Source organism: Humulus lupulus, chromosome X (genome assembly GCF_963169125.1).
Source record: "Humulus lupulus chromosome X, drHumLupu1.1, whole genome shotgun sequence".
In the NCBI taxonomy this organism is placed as follows: domain Eukaryota; kingdom Viridiplantae; phylum Streptophyta; class Magnoliopsida; order Rosales; family Cannabaceae; genus Humulus; species Humulus lupulus.
This window is the reverse complement of record NC_084802.1, coordinates 98,863,984-98,887,997: the sequence shown is the minus strand read 5'-3', so window position 1 is coordinate 98,887,997 and position 24,014 is coordinate 98,863,984. Positions and strand designations below refer to the sequence as shown.

Genomic DNA, 24,014 nt, shown 5'->3' with positions numbered 1-24,014 from the left:
GAAAGAGGAGAAGTCAAAGTTGGGATCCTGCCTCCACACATTGTAAAGAGCCCGGTCTATAGACTTGCGCTCGGTTATGACCCTCTCCTCTTCCCAGGAAGCCTTCTCCGCCTCCAAGGAAGCGACCTTCTCCTGAGCCGACTGTAGTTCGGCCCTAAGGGCCTCAACTTCAGTCCCCATTTGAATAACCATCTCATGCGACCCGGACGCAGCGGCCTTGGCCCCCTTGAGCTCGCGCTCCAAGCATTTGACCTTGCCCTTCAGCTCCTTGATCTTAGTCTTCAAATTATCATTCCTCGAGTCCGACTTGGCATACTTAGTCCGGGCCTTTGACAATTGGACCTTGGTTGCGCTAAGCTCATTTTCGAGCTCCTGGACCTGGACTATGAGGCCGTCCCTCTCAGTGGTAGATGTGGAAAGGATGCCAGTCGAGTCAGCATGTCGAAGAGACACGATATAGACCTGCCCAAGAAAATCAATGGCATCAGCAATAAGTAACAAAAAGAAGAACACAAGTGCATCTATGCATAATGCTAATCAACGCAAGGTGCAAAGCCTCACCCAGGCCGCGGCACGCCTTAGCATCTCCCAGAGGTCTAATTGAGTCACGTTCCCCAGGCCCCTCCAGTCGGAGACAGGGAGACTCGCAGCTATTGGAACGAAACGCTGCCCATAAACTGAGGCCATCCTGGTCACCCAAGCCTCTGCCTCCACGCTAGGAATATCTGGTTGGACCGGAACAGACGACCCACTCGCCGAGGCAGGAGGAGGCGCAGCAGAAGAGAAAAATTGAGACTCTGGTGCATCAGCAGGGAGCTCCGCGAGCCCGACGAAATCAGCATCTGGTACGCCGAGGTCATGAGGGATCGGAGGGAAGGCATCGCCGCCATCGTGGCCAGGAGGGGCGTAGCATCCTGCCGTGGCCTGCAGGTCCAGAGGGTGAAAGGCCGTGTCCTGGTCGTGGGGGTCATGAGGAGGACGTCCCCCTGGGGACAGGGGGGCATCCTCCATCTCCACCTCAACCGCATCCTCGTGCAGTGATGGCCCAGCCGGCGTAGCCACAACCTTCTTAGACCCGGTGATCGACCACAGGAACTTGGAGTTAGTGACCGGGGACAATTGGTGGCGGGTGAGATTTTCCACCGTAAAAAGGACCGTCGCCTTCTTCTGAGCAGAATCTGCAGCAATGAGTTTGCCTATGGCCTCCGCCTCAGACCCAATGACCGAAGGATCCGCAAAGTACCCTACAAGAACCACGTCAATATCAATACAAGCGAGAGTGCAAAACAGTAAGTTCTAGTAAGAAAGAAAGAAGGGTCAGGATACTTACTAGGATTAGCACGGAAGCTTTCACGAACCGAGAGAGACCCCTCTACCCAAAAAAAATCTTGCTTCCAAGGCCCGGTATTGGACACCGAGCCCTCTATTAAGGGGAGCTCACTGTTGGCCTTTTGCAAGTAGTAGAAGCCTTTACACCTGGGCAATGCTATAAGGTTATAAAAAGTATGCACCTCCTGCGCCGTCGGGGCACGTTTCTTATTGTCCTTAAACCAGATGAAGAGGCAACTTAAGGTCAGCCAACTGTTGGGCGACAGTTGGAGAGGGGCCAAATCAAAATAGTTGAGAACCGCCACGAAGAATGGATGCAGAGGAATGGTGCCACCCGCCTTCAGAATCTGTTTGCTCAAAGCCACAAAGCCCCGTTTAGGGCGGTCAGCCCGGCAAGTCTCTTGAGGAGCGTGCAGGGCATATTCTGGAGGAGCTCGGTAATGTTTCACGATTGCCTTCAATTTATTCGGAGACACGTGGGACACTAGGCTGGATGCCAATAGGGGGTGTCGTCCTCTTCCTGGACGGACACCTGTCTCCATGCCTTTGACATATCTGCAAAATCGAAAGAAACATGTGAGGAAGAGGCAGAACACTTGATCCTCCATTTTTTCTTTCTAGCAAGAGTTTTCCATCGAGGGAGCGATGGCAGAAGCGCTAAGATAGGGTCAACTGAGACTAAAGGCTGAGGAGAGGAGCTAATAGCCCCATGGCCGTCATCAGGCGAGGGAGGAGTGGGAGGTTCTGGCGGAATGTGTCCCTCCATAAACTCTAACTCCCACCGCAATTCAAAAAGGGTCGTCCTAAGACGCGCTATATGGTCACTAAGGCCCAGGGGTGAAGGTCCTCCATCTCCCCTCGACACCGAGTCAACTTCGCTTTCTACCACCCAAATTTTATGCCTAAGATCAGCCACGCACTCGAGGTGGCGAATGCGGGCTTGCCTCAAAGAATCATAACCCTGGTGAGGGTTGCCCTCAGGGGACTCTGAGTCTGAAGACAGGTCGATAAACTCAGCCCTTGGGGGTATATCGGACGGGCCCTCACTGGCCATGAAACCACGTCCCAACAGCAAAAAGGGGCTCACGTATAAACGAGGGGAAGGCTACAAAACACAAAGGCATAGGCTTAATACCTCTAGATACAAACGCCCTAAATGGACTACTACAGGGTATATATATAAAAAAAAGAGGAGGGGCGTGCATATGGTCAAAACAAGCTCAGACTAATGTACCCCATCCCAAGTGTTGCTGGTCTGAATCCGATAAAATAAATAAATAAACGGGAGAAGAAAAGAAAATATACCTCAAGCGATTGAAAGAACGAGGTCGGAGTCCAAGGAAGGTTGGGAGGCGGAAAGCACCGAAGCGTTGAAAATGTGCGTCTGCAAGAATTAACCAGAAATGTGTGTTAGTCCTAAAATATACACACCAAGAAACTAGCTTATATAAAAAAATAAAAATAAAAAATGATGAAAAAATGGAAAAATGATGAAATTATAAAGAAAGTGTGGTTGTGGGGGATTGAACCCTTTACCTCTTGAAAGGAGCAAGGGTCTAACAACCATTAGGCCAAGGAAATAAAGTGTGAATATTAAGCCATGCATGAAGGCCTATTTATAGGGACCAAGATGAATAGTCTACAAGAGCACCTAAAGACCCTCTTTTAGACTAGGGGGGCAAGTGTTGATGCTCATAATCTCATCAAAGAGGCGAGGCCATCGTAGGGGCGGAGGCCATCCAATTCTGCGAGGCCCTCCCGTCTCGCGAGGCCGCTGATCCGCGAGGCCATGGGGCCACTCCCACCATGCCCATCCGCGAGGCCGTCCCTCCCCGCGAGGCCATCAAAGAGGCGAGGCCACCGTAGGGGCGGAGGCCGTCCAATTCCGCGAGGCCCTCCCGTCTCGCGAGGCCGCTGATCCGCGAGGCCATTGGGCCACTCCCACCATGCCCATCCGCGAGGTCGTCCCTCCCGCGAGGCCATCAAAGAGGCGAGGCCATCGTAGGGGCGGAGGCCGTCCAATTCCGCGAGGCCCTCCCGTCTCGCGAGGCCATTGGGCCACTCCCACCATGCCCATTCGCGAGGCCGTCCCTCCCCGCAAGGCCATCGTAGGGGCGGAGGCCGTCCAATTCCGCGAGGCCATGGGGCCACGCCCACCGTGTCCATGCGCGAGGCCAAGAGAGCCTGCGAGGCCGTTTATGGCGCCCCATGCGCGAGGCCAAGAGGGGCTGCGGGGCCGTTCGTGGCGCCCCATGCGCGAGGCCAAGAGGGGCTGCGAGGCCGTTCGTGGCGCCCCGTGCGCGAGGCCAAGAGGGGCTGCGAGGCCGTTCATGGCGCCCCATGCGCGAGGCCACGCAAGGTCCCGTGCGCGCGCACCCCGGGAGGTCCATCAGCCCACCATCGTCCCAGGAGGCCGATACCCCATGACTTGATGTGTATGGGCCCAAGACCCTTACTCAACCCCACAGCCATTACGGACACCAAGGATCCCCTTTTTCACATCTCGAAGTCCCTATGCTTAGGAGATCCGGTACGAGTCGAATGAGACATATTTGTACAACCAAGTACTAGGTACGGATACCAGTGCCAGTAAGGATCATGGTCCGTACGTCTACGGCCATAGGTCAGAACCGACACCACTACCTCCTGTGCCACTACGCCTGCCACCATGCATCAGATACGGGTACAGATGAGTAGTGGAGACATCCTCCTGACACCTGCTCCTGTATAGGATGTACAACCACAACCTCTGAAGCCACTCCCCTAGTACAGTACGTATGTACCACTTGGTCCCCTGGACCACTATGTACCTAAGGATATTAGAGCCTACTATAAAAGGAACTCCAAGGCCACCTGAAAGGGGGTTGGGAATTTTACTGTAGCAGAAGCTTAAGTGTGAATGAAAGACTAAATTTTCCATTGTTGATTTATCATTGTTCTTGAGTTTTTGTTCAAGTTTTTACAGCTTCCCAATTAGCGATCTTGGTTCGATAATTTTTCCAACTTAACTTCGTTGACGAGTTCTTACCGTCAACAATATATTTTGAAGTTTATGTATTTATAATATTATAATGATTTTTTATTGAAAATTATTTAGTCTCATGGGGATTTAATGTATTATTTATATTTTAATTATATGAATAAATGTTGTATGTATATGAATTTTTATTATGATAAATATAATTTTTTTTACAAATTATGGTAATAATAATTAATTATTTGAGTAATTTTTTTATTTAAATTTATATCAAACTTCAATTGGTAAAAATATAATTAAAAGTTTTTAAAAAAATCTATTGAAAATTTATTATTTATATATATATAAATTTAATGTTACGGCGACACTTAATAATTGTCAGCATTGCCAACAATAGCGACACCTATTAACTGTTGGCGTTGCCAGCAATGGCGACAATGTTTAATTGTCAACATAGCTACCCCTACGCCAGCATAGACAAATACGACAGTTAGTCGACTGTCGTCATTACTCAATAGCGACAGTTAAAAACTGTCGAGAAAGCCCATTTTTGTAGTAGTGAAGAGAACCACCGCAGGGGGACGGGACTGAGGAGCACCACGGACGAACCCTTTGAAAGAACACGAGGGAGAGAGAGACCTGAGACTTGAGACCATTCATTACAAGGATTTGATACTAGACCTGAGAATTAATATCAAAACGAAAAAAATATAAATAAACATATACATACCGAGATAGAAAGATATGGAGGATCGGTGGAGGAGAAATGGAGGAGGAGAAATGCGTTTCAAGGATTTGGGAGAAGGAGACGATGGGGGTGTTAAACCGTAAAAGTATTAGCGGCGGGGCCCGCCGCTAGTAGATAATATTAGCGGTGGGTAGTTCGTCGCTAATATAAGCGATTACTCGCCACTAATACTATTAGCGGCAGATAGTCCGCCTCTAATAGAGGTGATTATCCACTGCTAATAAAACTTAAAAAAAAATTCCCAGACTTTTTATTACGTATATTAGTGGCGGACTATCCGCCGCTAATATTGGTAAGTCCGCCACTAATAAATATTTTTAATTTTTTTAAATATTTGAACAATATTAGCGGCGGACCCCTAGTCCGCCGCTAATAGCCTATACAATATAGGCTGACTGAGGTCGCCGCTAATGCCTGTAATTGTTGTAGTGTCATCACAACAGAGGAGGATTCTTACCTCAATTAGCTAGCTACAACCTCAAGCTGACTTTAACCCAATCCTAGCTCCAATTCACAGCTTCAGTCTCCCAAGCTAACACCTCAAAAATCCAAAGAACCCCGAGAAAAAGAGAGCTGAGAGAATGGACTGAGTTCGTTTTTTAGTGTCCTATCACTGATGTAATCTAGTGACCAAGTCACCCCTTGACATAAAAGACTAAAATGCCCCTTGATCATAAGTTGGCATTTTTACTAAATTATTTAAAAAAAAAAACACATGATTTTTGTTATGCATCATTAATAATGGAGTGTTCACTCACATGAAGAAAAAAAAGATCGTACGTTTTTCTTGCATTCACGAAACTTCTTGGATCTTGCATAAAAAATTAAGATGCATGTAAAAGAATCTCATTTTTTTTACTTCTGTTTATTTTTTGTCGTGTTTCTTCACAAGCGTCTCATAGGGTTCAAATGCCGAGACTACATCACAACATATCACATGTGGGTCAGGTAAAAATTTCAAAGCGAAAATGCTCAAGACGAGGAATGATTTGGACTCTTATTATCCTCTAATATGTGCATATATATATATATATATATAAATATATACATGTAGGCTACTGTGTTGCCTTCCTCTAGGTAGCTTTTGTAGCCCTCAACTTTTTCCTTAAAGTTATAAACTTCTTGATGTGATTTTTTCAGCCCTTTATTCTATTCGATGGGTAAATAATGCTGTGCCATTTGTTTATAAGGAAAAAGAAAATAGTTTATAGAGTACTTTTTTTTAGGCAAATAGCTTTTAGGCTATGTTTTGTTAGAGGAAAAGAGTGGGAAGGATGGAAAGTATGATAGAAATAATAACAGCTCTATTTTATGTTGTTTGATACAAGAAATGGAACCATCGAGAGAAAGTAAAAATTATTATATTGTATATTTTAAATATATATATTTATTAATTTTTTAAAGGCAAGTTTTTAAGTCCTTCATCGGACTTAGTCCAACAAGTGGGACCCAAAAAATTGCCAAGTGTCAAGCTATAAAATTATTTGGTGTTTTTATTATTACATTTTTTTACTTGATGAGCCGGTGATGTAAACCGGTTGTAAAAGTCTAGTATTTGACTCTGCCTTTTAAAAGTCTAGTATTCACCTACCTCTAAACAAAATTAAATTCATTACATTTCAGGTCAGTGTCCACTACATTGGCAAGCTAAAGAAGAATGGTAAACAGTTCGACTCAAACGTGGGAAGAGCACCATTTAAGTTCCGCCTAGGTACAACTATTTTTGAGCGACAACTTACGTAAACCTTCCTCATTATTTGTATTAACACTATTGTCTTTTGGTTTTACACGTGTAGGACAAGTTATTAAAGGGTGGGATGTTCGAGTTGAGGGTAATTTTATGTCAATTTATTTTAATAAAAAATTAAATTTACCTGTTTATTTCTTTGTAAAGCAGTTCTTTACACTCTTACTTCCATTTTGCCAGGCATGCGTGTTGGGGACAAGAGAAGGCTTACCATTCCACCAGAGATGGGGTATGTCTCGAGTTTGTAAATGTCTGTTAATCTAATTTGAGCTTGTTTCATATTTGTGTTTGTGTTGATATAAACTTTTTTCACGCAGTTATGGACGTAAGGGAGCAGGTGGTGCAATTCCTCCAAATTCGTGGCTTGTGTTTGATGTTGAGTTAAATGATGTTCGTTAATTCTCGGACCTATCAATCAAACAAATTTTTGGCAGCTGTGAGGGGGTACCCGGTTAAATGGCAATCGGTACTCAGTTAAAGGGGGTCCCTAAGGGTATATGTGTATTTTTGTATCATTCAATCAACAAATTCAAATCCAACCATTCACTCTAAAAACTAACATATTTTATGGCTGATAATCAATGTTGGACTAAGTCCTGAAAATGGCAACTGAGGGACTAAAGAAGTCCCCTTTTTTAAAACTATATTTAATTTATTTTGTTTTGTCTTTTTCTTTCATAATTATCTCATATGGCTCAATCTCTCCTTACCAAACAATAGATTTGTGTTTTCATTCCATCCATCTATATCCATCCAAAAATTCATCCTACCAAACCTAGTGTTAGGGTCTGTTTGGTATGACTTTAATTTTTTTAAAAGTAAAAGGTAATTTTCATTAGTAGCATCAATTCAATAATGTACACATGTCTAATTGCTTGCAAAAACAAATTGAACTGACTAACATAGGGTTGCTGAGCCAACTCACCCAATGTAACCCAACCCACGTAGACACGTATGTTAATTATATGCGTCTACTATTCAGACTGATCCACATAAAAGCTCTTGTGTGTTTTTTCTTAAATTATGTATTACTTTTTCAATTTCGTTTAATTTAATTCATTGTTTTTTCACAAAATTTTCCTTTACCAAAACTTGGATATAAATAAATAAATAAAATATTACTATTTATTTTAATTTTTTTACTTTATTATTTACTTTTGTATTTAATTAAATTATAATAGTTTTCAATTTGAAAATTATAAGAATAAAAACTACATCATCAATTAGTTGTTAGAGACTATACGACTACATCAAAACATAACGGCGAGAAGTTTTACTATTAAAATTTTATATAAGTGCTACAAACTCAACTACTTAGATCTAATTTGTTAGAGGTAATGGAATAGAAACCTTTTGCATTCCATTCCTTTATTTATTTAATTATTTGAATGTATCATATCAAGATTGCAATGAAACATAGTTACAAGCCAATCCATAGATTACAATATTGAGATCAAAGATGAGAAAGAGATGCCTTGTGTAACGCCCTAAATGTTTTATCGTTTTAAAAATACATAGTTTGGCATATTTCATAACAAAATGTCATTTTTGCCAATACCACCTCAATAATAAAACATGCAAAAAATATTGGATCCAAATTTAAGAAAAACATTTTATGTAACATAATACATGAGTTTAAAATCCTAGTTACTTTTCTAAGATGATACTTGACATATTTAAAATGCTTTGAAAGATTAAATAAACCTGTGGTGTTGTTGATCAATTCCTGGTTCATATGGCCCCGGCAATATACGTACTTCATCTAGATGGGCTTGAACTCATTGCGTTGTTGCATTCAACTAATACCTGCAACTAGAGGGAAAGTGGCGGGTGAGCTCGAGAGCCCAGTAAAGAAGTACAAACATGCAGACAAAACATTTCAATAATCATAACCACTTTAAAAACTAACCTAAAATCATAACTTCCTTAGTTCATACAAAGTTGCAGCATTTCCAAGGCATTAACTTAACTTTTACCATTCATATATCTTTCTCATTTTTATAGCACTAACATACACTTTGATGTCTTATCATGCTCAAAATCTATCAAGAACACAACATTTAAACTCATCACAGCCTCTCCTTAACTTAGTATTACTTAACATCAAACTAGTCATAGCATAAACACCACAAGGTGATAACAAGCATTCTTAGACATTACATATGTCAAACTTTGGCATTCATACATAAACATTTAAGGCAACAAGTATTATGAAATAGAAGTTGACTGAGGAAAACTATCCTTCTGGGACCACATTGGACAATTCTTGGGCATTGACTGCCAAATGTTCATACATGGTAAACTCATCTACCAAAATACTTGTGCTTGCAATCATCATCATAAACATAGAAAACACATAATACATCACATCATAACCAACAACCACAACACGAAACTACAATCATAACTCATGAGTACATAACCACGCATAAATGGGATAGAAGCTGGGAGGAAAATTGTCCTCAAAGACCACTTGGTCACTGTTCTAGGGCATCAACAACCAAATATCTCATCTTCCCAAATACTTGTGCCTGAAAACATTAGCATACAACATGCAACATAAACATGGAAAACAAAGTCTAACTTCCTTACCTTGGCGTGAGTGACCTTGAGAGAAAATGGTGTGGGAAAACCTTATAAGCATCAAATAATTATCTATGAATGCTCATCCAATAGTTTAAAGTCGAAATTTTAAAACAATACCTAAATCACTAGATCAACATCCTTTCAACATATTACATTTACTCTAACATAAATCCAAAATAATAAAATCTTCAAATGGTTACCTTGTTTGAGTGATGACCGAAACCCTAATCAAGACTTCCTTCCTTGATGTATACGAAATTCTAATAACCAATACCACATAACTTAAAAATCCACAAAGATGAAGAGAATACTAAGAACTAAAAGAAGAATACTTACTGCTAAACCTTGATCCTCCTTTTCCTTCTTCTCTTTCTCTCATTCGAACTCTCTCTCTTTATCTCTTTATGGGGTGACGACAACTAGGGTAAAAGGTTGAGTAAAATACTCTAATGTACGTTTTATAGATGAGTTATAGGTTTAAAATAAAATAATTATCTAAATGGAATTTTCATAAGTGTAGGGTGCTGTAACTTGGGACCCAATTTTGACCCAATTACATCACGATTTTGGAAAAAATACTATTTCTAGAAATTATTAAATAATCGAATTAGCCTCCAACGATACTAAGATTGTCTAAATCGGACTCGTAAAGCTCAAGTTATATCCATTTTACTATAATTGGGTCCAAAGTTATGAGATTTCTGAAAAAAAAAAGGTACATAACTTTCTCTCTTTAATCTCTTAAAATCTTTTTTTTTATTTCATTTGCTATTAAATAATAAATCTTCACCCCACAAAAAATAATAATAAATCTTCTAATTCAATTCTTCCAATAATAGAATAGACTATTAGAATATTCTAGAAATATACTAGGTTTATTTCTATCATTATGGTAATTCCATTTACCATTTAAATAATAAAGAAAAACCAATTTCACTTTATAGAATGATTCAAGACCTATTTTAGAATAAAACGCAATATCTCCAAATACCCTTACCTAAAATGCTCATATTTTCCAAATATGATAATTTTTTAAGATCTTACCTCTTGACCCACATCAAGATCACCACAAAGCACTTTCTCTATATGCCACATGCCCATGTGGTCTTACACCCACATATGCACACGCACACGCACATACACTCTCACATGTACATTAACAAAAACACACTCACATACAAAAGGAAATAATACATTAGAGGAAATAAATTAATTAACTAATAAATAAATAACAAGTAATTAAGTAAATAGAAAAAATTATAACACAAATAATATCTACGGGATATTACACTTAAGAAGTTAGACAATATAACTTTCATATTAGACAGAAACTCCTATTTCATAAAAATAGCTTGAGCTCAACTTGGTCCCACTAAAAGAGCAAGTTCCTTGTTTTAAAGATGATAGGACACCTGCACCATATACCAAACAAAGATAAGTAACTTCTTTAAAATAATGTTAAAAAATATTTTTTTAGGGTTTATAGTATCCAATCGAAGGGGAGTACCATTGGTATAACCGCCTCCTATTAATAATATTTTTTTAAACAAGCCAAAAATAGCACAAAATAAGAAAAAATGTACTCACTCCAAGAAAAAACAGATATTAAAATATAAGGAAATGAAAAAGAAAAAAAAATATCTACACTTTATCCAACTTCCATTTCTCAATATCTTAGTAATTAATTAAAGAAAATAAGAAAACTTGTTCCCATATGTTTCGACTAGATTTGGCCAATGACACTGAGTCAAATAAACGATATTAAGTAATGATATAAACTTTAAGAATAAAAAATGACACACAAATTTATAGTGGTTCGACTCCGCTAATCAGTAATGACCTACTTTCATTTAGTACTTTATTTATGTAAATTCCCAAAACATGCGATCAAATGACTAGAGTCAACCAAGTTTCACAAGCTAAGAGAGAGGATACAAGAACGTGTATAACATCACTAGATTCTTAGAATTATTTGAAAGTAAAGAATTACAGTGTAAAAATAATGAATCCTTGAGTACTCTATTTATAGACTCATGAATGTACATAGATGGGCCATGGGCCTTGCGTAACTTGTGCAACAAGTAATCATAATATAATATGTGAATAATACACTTTATATTTAAAATTACAGATATCTCACAAATATTTGAACATTTTACTAGATTTGAGCTTGAACTGCATTCCATCGAGCAGCAGAAGTCGCATGTCTTTTGTCAACTTCTTTTCCTGCTACTCCGCATAAATTCTGAATGTGACCAATAGCATGTTTTCTTCTCCCGTCTATCGAGGGTCAACCAGTCCTCTATAAATGTTTTATCATGGGCCTTTCACGTGCCTTTTGTTTTTGCCACATCATCATGCTAATTCTTAGGGAAACATTTGCCCCTAAGTTTATTATGATGCGATCAACATAAAATAAACTTATTCGACCAGCTTTCACTAACCCGTCACATCCAACTGTGCTTTTACTTCCTCGAAAAGGTAAATAATCATGACTTTACAGTTTCGAAGTAAAAAAAAATGACGGCTTTGTGTTTCCCAATGGCTCCAAATCCTCCTTTTTCATCATGACTTTTCACTTACCTACTCAGTTTAAATAACCTCTTTGTTTCTCACTTTTTACCTTTACACGCTCATTCTTCAAGAACTCTCAAAACTTCTTCAAGCAATCCGAGACACGTCTCAAGCGTTTCCAAAAGATTTTCAACTGATTTCTTCGACAATCTTTTCTTCAAGTAGGTTTTCAAGCAACTTCCTTCTATTTTTCGTCAATTTTTCTACACTTTTGTGAGGATTTGTTTCTTTTCGTAACTGTTACTATGAAGTTTTTGATGTATTCTTGAGAGTATTCGGTTTCTAGGTAAAATAAATGTAGAATTCTAGGCCTAAATAAGTTTGTTAGGTAATATTTAGGAGTGTAAAGACGTTAGGAAGGCTTTATCAAGGTACAACTACTAATTTTGGTTATGAAATCGAACTAAAAATTTGATTTTTAGGTCTCGGAACAAATCTGGGTTTTTCTTGCCTGTGACGAAGTCGAAAAGTTTCCTTGGAAAAAACTTTATTTTGACTTTTTGTTATGTTACATTCGCTGCACGTATACTAGAGTCTATTTGTTACTAAATACTGCTGCTTGGCTAAATACTAAATTAGTTTCCACGAACAGTATTTATTTTTCTTAGCCCTCACCCTATTGGTCTTAGATTCTTACTTCCCCTTCTTCTTCTCAGATATTCTTGCACGATCCCTGGGGGTGAGAGGCCAATAGATGAAGATCTCCTAAATTTGTTGTTCGTAGACTCCAAGTAGCCTACGTTTCCTATTCCACAAGATCCACCATAGCCAATACCGTGAACCAGCTATCCCAGTTCAAGTCCTTCTTCTAACCGAACCAAAAGAAAACCACAAGAAACCAACCCATCCATGGCCCGATTAAAGAATGTTGCCCATAGAAAGAAAAATATCCTCGATCCTCACATTGGCCAGCATGTGGCCAATGCTGAGGGTCCTTCGATCAATAACAAACTTGTAAGAATCGAGCAGCTTCCTGAGCTTCTCCTTTCCCATGCTCTTGTATGAGAAGTCATAAAAAAGGATGTACCTTGGTACATTGCCCCTCCTAGCGTTATGACGAGCAGGATAGTGGCCAAGTATCGCAAGAAGTATAACCTTTCTTGGATTAATTAATACAAGACAACACTCGACGAGAGGGCAAACATGCTTGGTGAAGCTTATAGCGCCTGGTCAAGGTATCATATTGAGGCAACGACAACTTTTCCTCTGCACGATTTTTTCCGAGGGGTGGCGAACTATTTCGACATCTCTCCATTTCAAAGAACCTCGAACGAATATAGAGTGTTATTCACAATCTATATTCTTTACAACTATAAAAAATGGCTTGTACCCACTACTGATGAAATTAACTACCTATTCGATCTTAAATCCAACCCCAACCAAAATAATGAGATTTTTTCACTTCTGCCATCAAGAATCTAACCGTACATTCCTGAGCGATATAACCTACAAGTTCAATGTGGGTAAATGCTTCCAAGAGTATTTCCTCACCACCGATCTCGTAGCGGACAACTTGTCCTTCACTTGAGGAGAAATTTTTTTCTTCCTGAATTTGTTCAAAATTCTGTTCATTTCTTTCTTCTTTGTTTTAGACTATTTTTTTTAATATAGGCCCATGGTTCTGACCAAAGCCTACCCAAGGCATGGTAGAGATGACCGTGGCCCTGACAAGCATGACCTCTGTCAAGCAGAGTGTGAAGGAATCGACCAATGGGAGTGCCACAGGAGAAGGCATTGATGATGTCTCCAACCCACAAGATGTCTCCCAACCCCCTAGGCGTCGCTTGACGGCGGTCACCATCACGGAACCAAGGTCAAATCCTTGACCAGAACCTATTCCTCCTTCCCATGGGAAGGGAAAACAAAATCTACACGATCATCCTGGTCGAGTATATGACTCGTTTGAGGACGAAAATGGTATGGATTTTTCAACTTTTTTAAATAAGTTGCCCATTCCTAGTAGTATGTTTGACAGGAATGGCAACATTATTTTTCCAACCAGTAGGTTTAATTTAGATTCTTATAGGAGGAAAATGTTTGTAGCAGTAGTAACTTAGATAATGTAGTGACCAGTAACTTTAGTTTGGGTATAATACTTAGAATTTTTCCTTGTGGATCTTTATAAATTCTTGTGGACACTTTAACTAATTTGTTTGCCCTTTTTTCAATCATGCAAGCAAACAACATTTTTGACATCTACGCCTCGGGAGGCAAAATAACTGGGTCGAAGAAATCTTGCAAGAGAGAAGCTGGAGGTACCAGCGAGGCACCTCTAAGTAAGAAGTCTCAATCAACGAATCCTCTTCCTTCAAATACCACTACTCCTCCTCCTTCTCCTCAACATGAATCTTCCACTGAGCAGATGGGAGATCCCTCTATAAATGAGATGCTGACGACCGCCTCCAACTCCACAATAGACAAGCTGTAAAAAGTGGCCAAACATCAACTCATCAAAGAGGTCTTGGCCAAGTCATTTTGTTTCTAAATCTATTATATTTCTGGTTAATATTATTATTTTTTTCTTTCTCTAACATCATTCTTATGCTGCTCACAGGCCATCCTAACCATAAATAACAGGTGGCGCCTTGTTGAAGAGGACAACTCCAAATTTGTTGAGGAGAGAAAAGCAGTAGAGGACCAGATTAAGGCCTTCAATGAGGAGGTGAAAAAGACCAAGGAAGACTTGGACAAGGCCATAGCTTTGAAAGAAAAATACAAGGTTGCGTCCAAGGAAAACCACGATGAGGTGGTCAAGCTTTAAGATGACCTATTAACGAGTCATAAGGATGTCAATGAGCTGGAGGACAAGATGAAACAACTTGAGGGGATAATGCGAGCAATACTAAGAGGTTTTAAGGTGCAACCTTCACTTGCTTTTACATGTTATGGAAGAACGATCAAGGTGCAAACTTTGATTATTTTCTCGAGTAGATAAGGAAGTATGAACTTGCTCAATGCACTGCTTGATTGGAGGAGGAGAAAAATGCCCCATACATTTCCTGAAATTTCTTTTGCTACTGGGATCGATGGAGAGGAGGAGACTGGAGCAACCGTCGACCAGCAACCCCATCAACACCGTCCTTCTCAGTGAATTTATTTCTTTCTTTTATTTTGTAATTATAACACCTGGACAACTTGTTTATGATGTTTAGACAATTTACTGCCCGAGACAGTTTTACTTTTATTATAGTTTTGAATTACATCTGAGAAGTACTAGTCGCAGTGTTAAGTCAAATCTTTTTTGAACTTATAATTGTCACTATAACATCTGCTCGCATGACCGAACATAGCATAATAATTTATATTTTTGTGCAAAATCTAAATTTTTTGAAAAATACTATAAGTGTTGTTGCATTCTTTCCCTTATTTTCCTCGTGTGTTTACAAATTTTCATATGCTTTGCTTCCCTTAGTATCTTATATGCCCCCCAAGTGGGTGAGGAAATTAAGGTGCTCGGTCACTTTCCATAGACCAATACTTATTCAAACATTATTGCTCGTGTTCTTATAAATAATTATGAAAATATAGCAGAATAACATACGTAATAAGCAAATACTTGTAATGGGAGTCAAGGTATTGGATAATGGGAGTCATCCAAGTATCAGCTGCATGTTTAACCAGGGTGGAGTCATTTACCTATATGTTGGGGTTGATAAATGTTTGACCGATTCTATGTTTAGCATATCTGCATCTTTGGAACTTGCCACTTGGCCAATGCGTCAGTGTTCAAATTCTGGTCGTGGGGTACTTGTTGCAATGCATACATTTCAAATTGCGTCAAAAAGTCTCTTGCTTTGTTTAGATACGCGACCATTTTCAACTCTCTTCCCTGATATTCTCCTAAGAGATGATTAACGACCAATTATGAATCATTGTATATCTCTAGTGATTTTACATTTACATCCTCGGCTAGTCTTAACCATGAAAAACGCTTCATATTCAGCTTCATGGTTGGAGACAATAAAGCCAAATTTATGTGCACAGTGAAATCGATGCCCTTCTAGTGTTATAAGAATCAATCCTGCTCCAGAATTGTGCTCGTTGGAAGACCCATCAATAAGCAGCTTCCAGATGGGAATTTGTTCTTACACTTGAGTTCCTGGTGTCCACTCGCATGTTGGGAGATCAATGAATTTAGCTACAAAATTTTCCAATGCTTGGCCCATCATTATTGTTCATGGTAAGTAAGTAATTTCGAACTGTCCTAACTCTACAACCCATTTGAATAGTCGACCAGCGACTTCTATTTTTTCCAAGACTTTCCGTAATGGTTGTTCGATGAAAACTCTTATGGGGTGAGCATGAAAATAGGGTCGCACCTTTCGTGATGCCAGTACCAAGAAATAAGCTAACTTCTCAATAGTTGGATACCATGATTCTGCTCCTACTAGCCTCTTACTTATATAATATACTGCTTTTTGGATGCCATTCTATCCTATGATCAAAATAGTACTAGCAGCATATTCTGTTATTTCTAGGTAGATGTACAAAGTTTTTCTTTTGATTGGTTTGGATAGAACAAGATGTTGGTCCATATGCTTCTTAAGTGCTTTAAAGGCCTGCTCACATTCTTCTGTTCATTCAAACTTCTTATTTCCCTTGAGTAGATTAAAAAATGGGTCACACTTGTTTGTAGATTTTGAGATAAATCTGCTTAGGGTAGCAATTCTTCCTGTTAGACTTTGTACATCATTAATCTTGGTGGGGGATTTCATGTCGATAAATGCATGCATTTTTTCGTGGTTAGATTCTATTCCTCGTGAGTTCACTATGAACCCCAAAAACATCCCTTATCCGACTCCAAAAGAACGGGTTAAGCTTCATCTGATATTTTTTCAAGATGTTGCAGCACTCTTGTAAATCCTTGACATGCCCACAAGCTTTTTTCGACTTAACCAACATATCATCGACGTATACTTCCATGTTATTACTGATCTGATCCTTGAACATGTGATTTACAAGTTATTGGTAAGTTGCACCAGCATTTTTCAAACCAAAAGGCATTACCTTGTAGCAGTATATCCCATTATCTATTCGAAAGCTGGTGTGTTCCTCATTTGGTGGGTGCATACTTATTTGATTGTAGCCAGATTATGCATCCATAAACAATAACATTTCATGCCAAGATGTAGCATCTACTAGTTGGTCAAAACTTGGTAGTGGAAAACAATCATCCCGGCAAGCTTTATTGAGGTATGTAAAGTCCATGCAAGTCCTCCACTTGCCATTTGGCTTTGGGACTAATACGGGATTGGAGACCCATGATTGATAAAATGCCACCCTAATGAACCTGTTTTCCTTAAGCTTCTCAATTTATTCTTTTAGCCCTTTGGACTTGTCTTTGTTGAGCATCCTTCTTTTTTGTTGGACTGGTGGGTGCTTCTTTTCGATGTTTAGGACATGAATAATAATTTCCAGGTCTATTCCCACCATATCATTATGCGACCAGGCAAATACTTCTTGATTCTTTCTTAAACATTCCATCAGTTCATTTTTATTGTTGTTTATAAGTTTTTACTGACTTTCATATCTCTGGTCGGTTGTTCCTCTTCTACTTGGATCTCCTCGACATCCCCCACAAGTCCTACTTCTTCCTCAAAATCCCCAAAGAAAGGGTCTATGTCTTCGTCCTCACTTAGGGCAACACCCTATTTGGTGATTTGTTCACAAGATTGGGTGTTTGGTTTGTTGACTCCTTGCAACCTTTTCTCTGATCCGTTGGAGCTTCTCGAGGCAATGATCCCACTCCCCTCTCTATATTTATTTGCCTTCATAATGAAGGAGTTACAAAATTCCCTTATCTCCCATTGATTTCTGAGCACACACCCAACTCCATAATCTGTTGGGAATTTTATGGCAAGATGCCAGATCGAGGTCACTGCTCGTAGCTCTACCAAGATGGATCTTCTGATCAATACATTATATGCGGAAGGACAATCAACTATTATAAAAGTAGTGAGTAATGTCATGTTCGCAGGGGAAGCACCTGCTGTGACCGAGAGTCTGATAGACCCTGTTGGAGCAAGCCCTTCACCAGAGCAACTATAAATGGTTTGGTTGCATGGTTCTAAATCTTGTATTTATAACTTCATTCTTTCCAATGACGATTTGTGAAGTTTATTTACTAAGCTTCCCGTGTCCACCAACACTCTCTTTACCATCATATTGGCGATTTGGATATCCACAACTAGGGGATTTGTGTGGGGGAATTGAACACGTTGTGCATCCAGCTGAGAGAAGGTTATCCAATCTTCCCCTATTTGATATTTTTTGGGAGTTTTCTCCTCGACAGATAGTATTTCAATGCCTTGCTCGTAACGTAGGGTCTTGGCATACATCTTTCTTGCCTTACCACTATCACCAGCTAAGTGTGGTCTGCCAAAAATAGTGAGCAAAGTGCCCGCAACTGGGGCTGGCTATATGGGAGGCGAGTGTTGGCGTACACGTGCCTGCTCATTGCCTCCCTTAGCTCCTTGTTGGGGATTATCCCCAACTTGAATATATCTCCTCGGATGTCCTTGTCGTATTAGAAACTCAATCTCATCTTTCAGTTGGTTGCGTTCGTTTGTATCATGGCCATAATCATTATGGAAGAAACAAAACTTTGTTGTGTCTCTTTTTGAAATGTCCTTCCTGATGGGGCTGGTCGCCTTAATGGTACGATGGTGTGGCTGGCCGGGTACACTTCTGCTCGGCTGTTGATATGGGCTGTATAATTGGTGAACCTTGGTTCATATCTATTATGTTTAGGGCATTTATTATCGGACGTAGACCGCTTAGTGCTTGCCCATTTTCCACCATTTTTGTTGTTGTTCTTACCACCGTTGTTGGACTTACTAAGGAAACCAACAACTTTAACTGACTCTTCTTTTTTGCTCTATCAACTTTTGGAGCTTTTCCTTCATTGGCGATAACCTCCTCTAACTTAATGTACTTATCTGCTTGGACTATAAACTCTTGGGTTGTTTTGTCGCCATTCTTCCGTAAACTACTCCATAATGGGGATTGGCGTTGTATCCCAGCTGTAATGCCCATTGTCTTTCCTTTATCTCCCACTATTTTGTAGTGAGCAGCCACTCTCATCAACCTCTGAATATGCACTTTGAGAGGCTCTCCTTCGTTTTTCCTTATATCTACCAGCTGATTTGCTTCAGTTGGACATACGTGACCAACATAAAATTGTCCGTAAAACTTCTTGATGAACATTTCCCATGAAGTTATGGTGGTCGGTGGAAATTTAAAATATCACTCCTAAGTAGCATCAGACACAGTGGCTGGGAAAATCATGCACCGAGCATCTTTAGACACCTTCTGAATATCCATCTATATCTTAAATTTGTTCATGTGAGATACTGTGCAACGCCCTCGATAGTAAAGACCGATACACTGTGTGTTTTTAAAAGTGCTAGACTTGTTAATCAAGTCATTTTAATTAAGATCGTGTTATTGAAACTATAGCGGAACTAGGGTTAAAAGATTTTGGTCTCAAAAACTGCATTTCTTATTAATAAACTGTTTCCATTTACACGGGATCCCAAAAATAACTGAATTAAAAACTGTTACAAAAGGCATAAGGTTTAAATACAATAATAAGCCATATTGAGGCAAAACAGACAGTTAGGCAATCCCTGTCCTGATCCACTCCTTGGCCAAGGCGACCGATCAGCTGACCATGTACATTCAACCCCGCAGCTCTCCATCTCAGGATTGGTCCAACTTGCTTTTGCCTTTACCTGCACCACGTAGCACCTGTGAACGAAGGCCCAGCAAGAAAACACAACAACAGTGCATAAACAACCAACATACAATCCAATATCTCATATCACATAAGCATGTCCTCATCCATATAAAAATTCACAATAATAAAGTATTCAACATACTAAACATCTCATTTCATATCAATCATCCATTTTCAATGATAACTAGGGTTAACGCCCTAAGGCCGCACCCTCTATTTATCCCACTGACTCCGGCCCGCTTAAACCGAGCTCAGTGAATGTTAAGCTGTCCTCGGCTACCAGTGGCCAAGCCGCGCTCTGTGCGCAAATATTGTGTACGACACCCTTAGGCCGCTATCACATGTCCCATGGAATAATACCATCATTGACATTGTACAGATATCGGGAGCTCTTAGTCCCATCACAAACATATAACCGGGTGCAGTTATCTTACCTTTGAATTTGCTAGCTTTGTTCAATGAAATCCTCAAGCACGATCCTTCCCGAGCCCTAGTGCGAACCTAGCCACAATCATAGACCAAAGTCATTACCAACCCTCAAGTCTATAACCTAGCCTCGAGACCAATCCTGAGCCCTCGGAAAGTCCTAATTCCACCAAACAGGGTGGTGGAATCGAACCCCGAACCCTTGGTCAAAAACCCTTGAAAATAACCCTAAAATCCCTTTCTGAACACAGGGTAGCGCTACAACGCTCATTGGAGGGCACTACAGCGCTACAAACAGAACCAAAATGCCCTCAACAAACTTGTCCTAGTGCTACAACACCCAAAGGCTAGCGCTATAGCGCTAGTCACAAACTGCCAAACTGCTCAATTTCTTCCTGCGATTTCTCCCGAGCTAGACTTAACCAAAACTTCCCCAAACTTTCACCAAACTCAAAATCAAGCTCACTAACATGTCTAACTCATCCCAAGCATCACAATCATACAAAATCTAACCACATGCACCCCTAATCCCAAAATTCACCATAGCTGCTCCTGGACTTCAGAATTCAGCAAAACACAATCAAAACTTCAAAGTTTAAAGCTTAGAATTTTATACCTTTGATGGAAATTCGATTTCAAGTTAGCCTCTAGACCTCCTTAGCTTGTTCTTCCTCAATTCCTTGGCTTGAATTCCCCTAAAGTTCCCATCAGCTCAGCTTAGACCCCATAGCTTAAACAAGCCAAACCAGAAACAGAAAACTCAAAAGTCTTACCTTAAGTATTGGTGTGTTCCTGCTAATCCCTTGCCAACCCTTCAAGCTTAGCTCAGAATTCTTGTTGCTCAGCCTAACCTAGCTCCCCTCTGAGTTTTGCTCCAAGAAAAACACAAAAAAATGGTGAAGGAGATCACCAACCGACCCTTAGAAAAACTGCTCTGTTTTCTTCCCTTTCTTTTTCTTTCTTTTCATTCTTTTCTTTCTTTCCTCAGACTTCTACATTATTCTACCATTTCCACTAAGTATAAAGCCTCAGCATACTTATCTCCTGTAAGCCAAATGACCATAATGCCCTCCCTTTTAATTTTAAACCTATAAGTGCATCTAGGGCATTTTGGTCATTTCACCCCAACTCCCGCTTATTCCTCGAATGTCTCTAGTATTCACCGCTTAATTCCCGACACCTGACTAATCTCCAATTATATTCCTCTATACCAAATAATTGCCAATATGTTACCTACATTCCCAGAAATACCCCCTGGCTCGCCCCGAGCCGGGTATATATCCCCACCGTGACTTTTTCGCTAACTCGCTCACTAGGATCGTCTTGACTCACAGATTATAAATATATCCACATAATAATGTGGTCTCAACATTTATTGCATATATATATATATATATATACAGTTATGCCCTTAACAGGCCAAAATTATAGTTATGCCCCTTCTAACCTAATCAGGGCCCACATGCATACTAATACACATAGTCATGCATCTCAAATATTCAAATAGTCATATATCATACTTTTAATCATTATATCACATATATTCCAATTATGCCCTCCCGGCACACTAATCAAGGCCCTTAAGCCTTATTAGTAGATTTAGGTCGTTACATACTGGGTCTTCTCTTATAGTATATCTGGGTAGCACATGCATTTTGAATTTACTAGGAATTTCGACCAAGACAATTCTATTAATCTGAAGAGTCCAGGAATTTTACTTAGCTAGTTAGATAGTCGTAGTAGTAGTAGCAGTAGTAGTAGTAGTAGTAGTAGTAGTAGTAGTAGTAGTAGTAGTAGTAGTAGTAGTAATAGCTAGTAGTAGTTATAGTATGTTTATTACTGTTGTTGACGCGGTTCTTCGCCAACAGGTAATTTAAGAAAGGAAGAGAAAGAGATTAGTGCTAATAATGAACCAAAACAGATATACGATCTTAGGAAATGGAAAGGCGACTCAAGACACGGCTTTTAAGTGGATCAAAGGTTAAAATCCTTCTACTCCACTAGTCAATATTATTGCTCTATTCTGGGTATATGATTACAGGATATTTCTTACAAGAGATCATCCAACCCCTATCAACTCCCAGGGTCTCCATATTTATAGGAGAAGGCACCTGGGAGTTGGTAAGAAGGTCATCCCATGACCTTCTTACCTATCACATCAACTTTGTGACATTCATGATTAATTCCTAAACCTGACACATAAGTGTGGTCAAATCGATAGGTAAGGAGATAATGGGCCGCACGGCCCAACCCAGTCGTGGGTGTCTGAATACGCACGTTCCTGCTGCGTGTTTGAGAAGGTAGGGGCATATCAGACACGTGATGTCTGATATATGCACGTTTATCTTGTGTGTGTTGACTTTACAAAGGGTCATAGCCTCCATATTCAGCTCATACCATGAGCTGGATACTTAACTCGACCTTCAGCCTTCAGAGTCCAGGCTCAAGTCTTGGGCAATCTTGGGGAACCCTTGGGCCTCCTCGAGCTAAGGATGTACGACCCTATGACAGAAGCTCCGGTCTTGGGGATGCCCACGAGATAATCATGATTAGGCTGCAGCTCAGCTTGCTAATCAGCCCGTGGGAAAATCAAGGCGTACAACTGTGGATTTTGGTTCAAGCCTGGACTTAGTTGAACACTCTTAGCAACACCTATAGATTTTATAAGTTTAACCTATAGTTTAAGAATATTAATTATAACATAAGGTTTGATTAATACAATTGATTATAAAGATATTATTTATTATACTATAAGGTTTAGATAGAACCAATAAGATCATGACACTTGTTATGTGCATGTTTATTGAGAATTTAAGTATTTTTGAGGAATAGTTTTATAAGAGAAATATTTGAAAACCCCAGAATCTGCCAACAGCTTTAAAATCGTTATATGACTCAGTCAAAGCTATTTACTCAATTCAAATTAGGCTGAAAAAGTGCAATTACGTGTATAATATTTCAGCGTATGCCGATATATCGCAGCTCTAGGGGCGATACATCGGCTCTAGGGCAAGATTTTTAAACAATTTTGAAACGGAGCTCATTTTATTCCTTGACCTCTTAGCAAGCCTCTGAATCTTTTGATCGAGTCTTAAGCCTCTGCTGAACGAATATTCAAATGTTTTTCAATTAAATATTCATTATTTTATTCAAGCTAAAAGAAGATCTTTTCATTCTTGAACTCTATAAATAAGACCTAGTACCCGCAATTTCTTTCATTCTTCAAGCTGAGTTTAGAGCCTTCAAGCTGCTAGGTTTGCTTTAGAGTGTTAAACACTTGGGTTGGGATTATAAGCTTTATCATCTTAAGCTTATTAAACACTTGGGAAGTAAGGTTAATAGTGTGTTTTTCGATATCAAGGTGTAGTTCGGTTATAGTACATTCAAAGGTATTCCTATTCCTAGTTCATTTCTGTATGTTTCATTAGTTTGTTATAGTTTTCTCTACTTAAATCCTAACTCGCTATTTTCCATTCTTGGTTAGGTATTTAAGTTCTTTGAACTTAAGATTTCTTGTCGGTAAGTTTCTTCTCGGTGGTTTAGTTCATTCATTTTCATCTCTTTTCTTTAGAATACTCACATTCTTCTTGATTGGTTTTAGGAGTGTTCCAAAATTCCACCCTTGTTCTCACATCTCGGTGTTGGTAAGGAAAATAGGATAGTTCTATATGTTTATGTGTTATGTTATGTATAATATGTTATGATATGTTTATGCTATAATACATTATGTTATGTTTTTATCTAGGGCTCACAGTTGCTTAGTTTGCAAGCCCTAGTGTTTATCATGTTTAGAGATATGATACACCCTACCTCAGATATTAGACAGAGGACCTAGATGGGTTATCATATACTATCATGTGATCTAACCTACCTCAGATATTAGACAGGG

The 24,014-nt window shown here is 39.6% G+C and overlaps 1 long non-coding RNA gene across 1 annotated transcript; it reads left to right on the top strand.

Annotated features, from left to right (window-relative positions):
- Positions 1–6,844: 6,844 nt before the first annotated feature.
- Positions 6,845–7,244, top strand: LOC133805169 (uncharacterized). Its single transcript, XR_009878876.1, has 3 exons — positions 6,845–6,886; positions 6,982–7,030; positions 7,119–7,244. It is a non-coding gene; the product is annotated as an uncharacterized LOC133805169 (long non-coding RNA).
- The last annotated feature ends 16,770 nt before the right edge of the window (positions 7,245–24,014 follow it).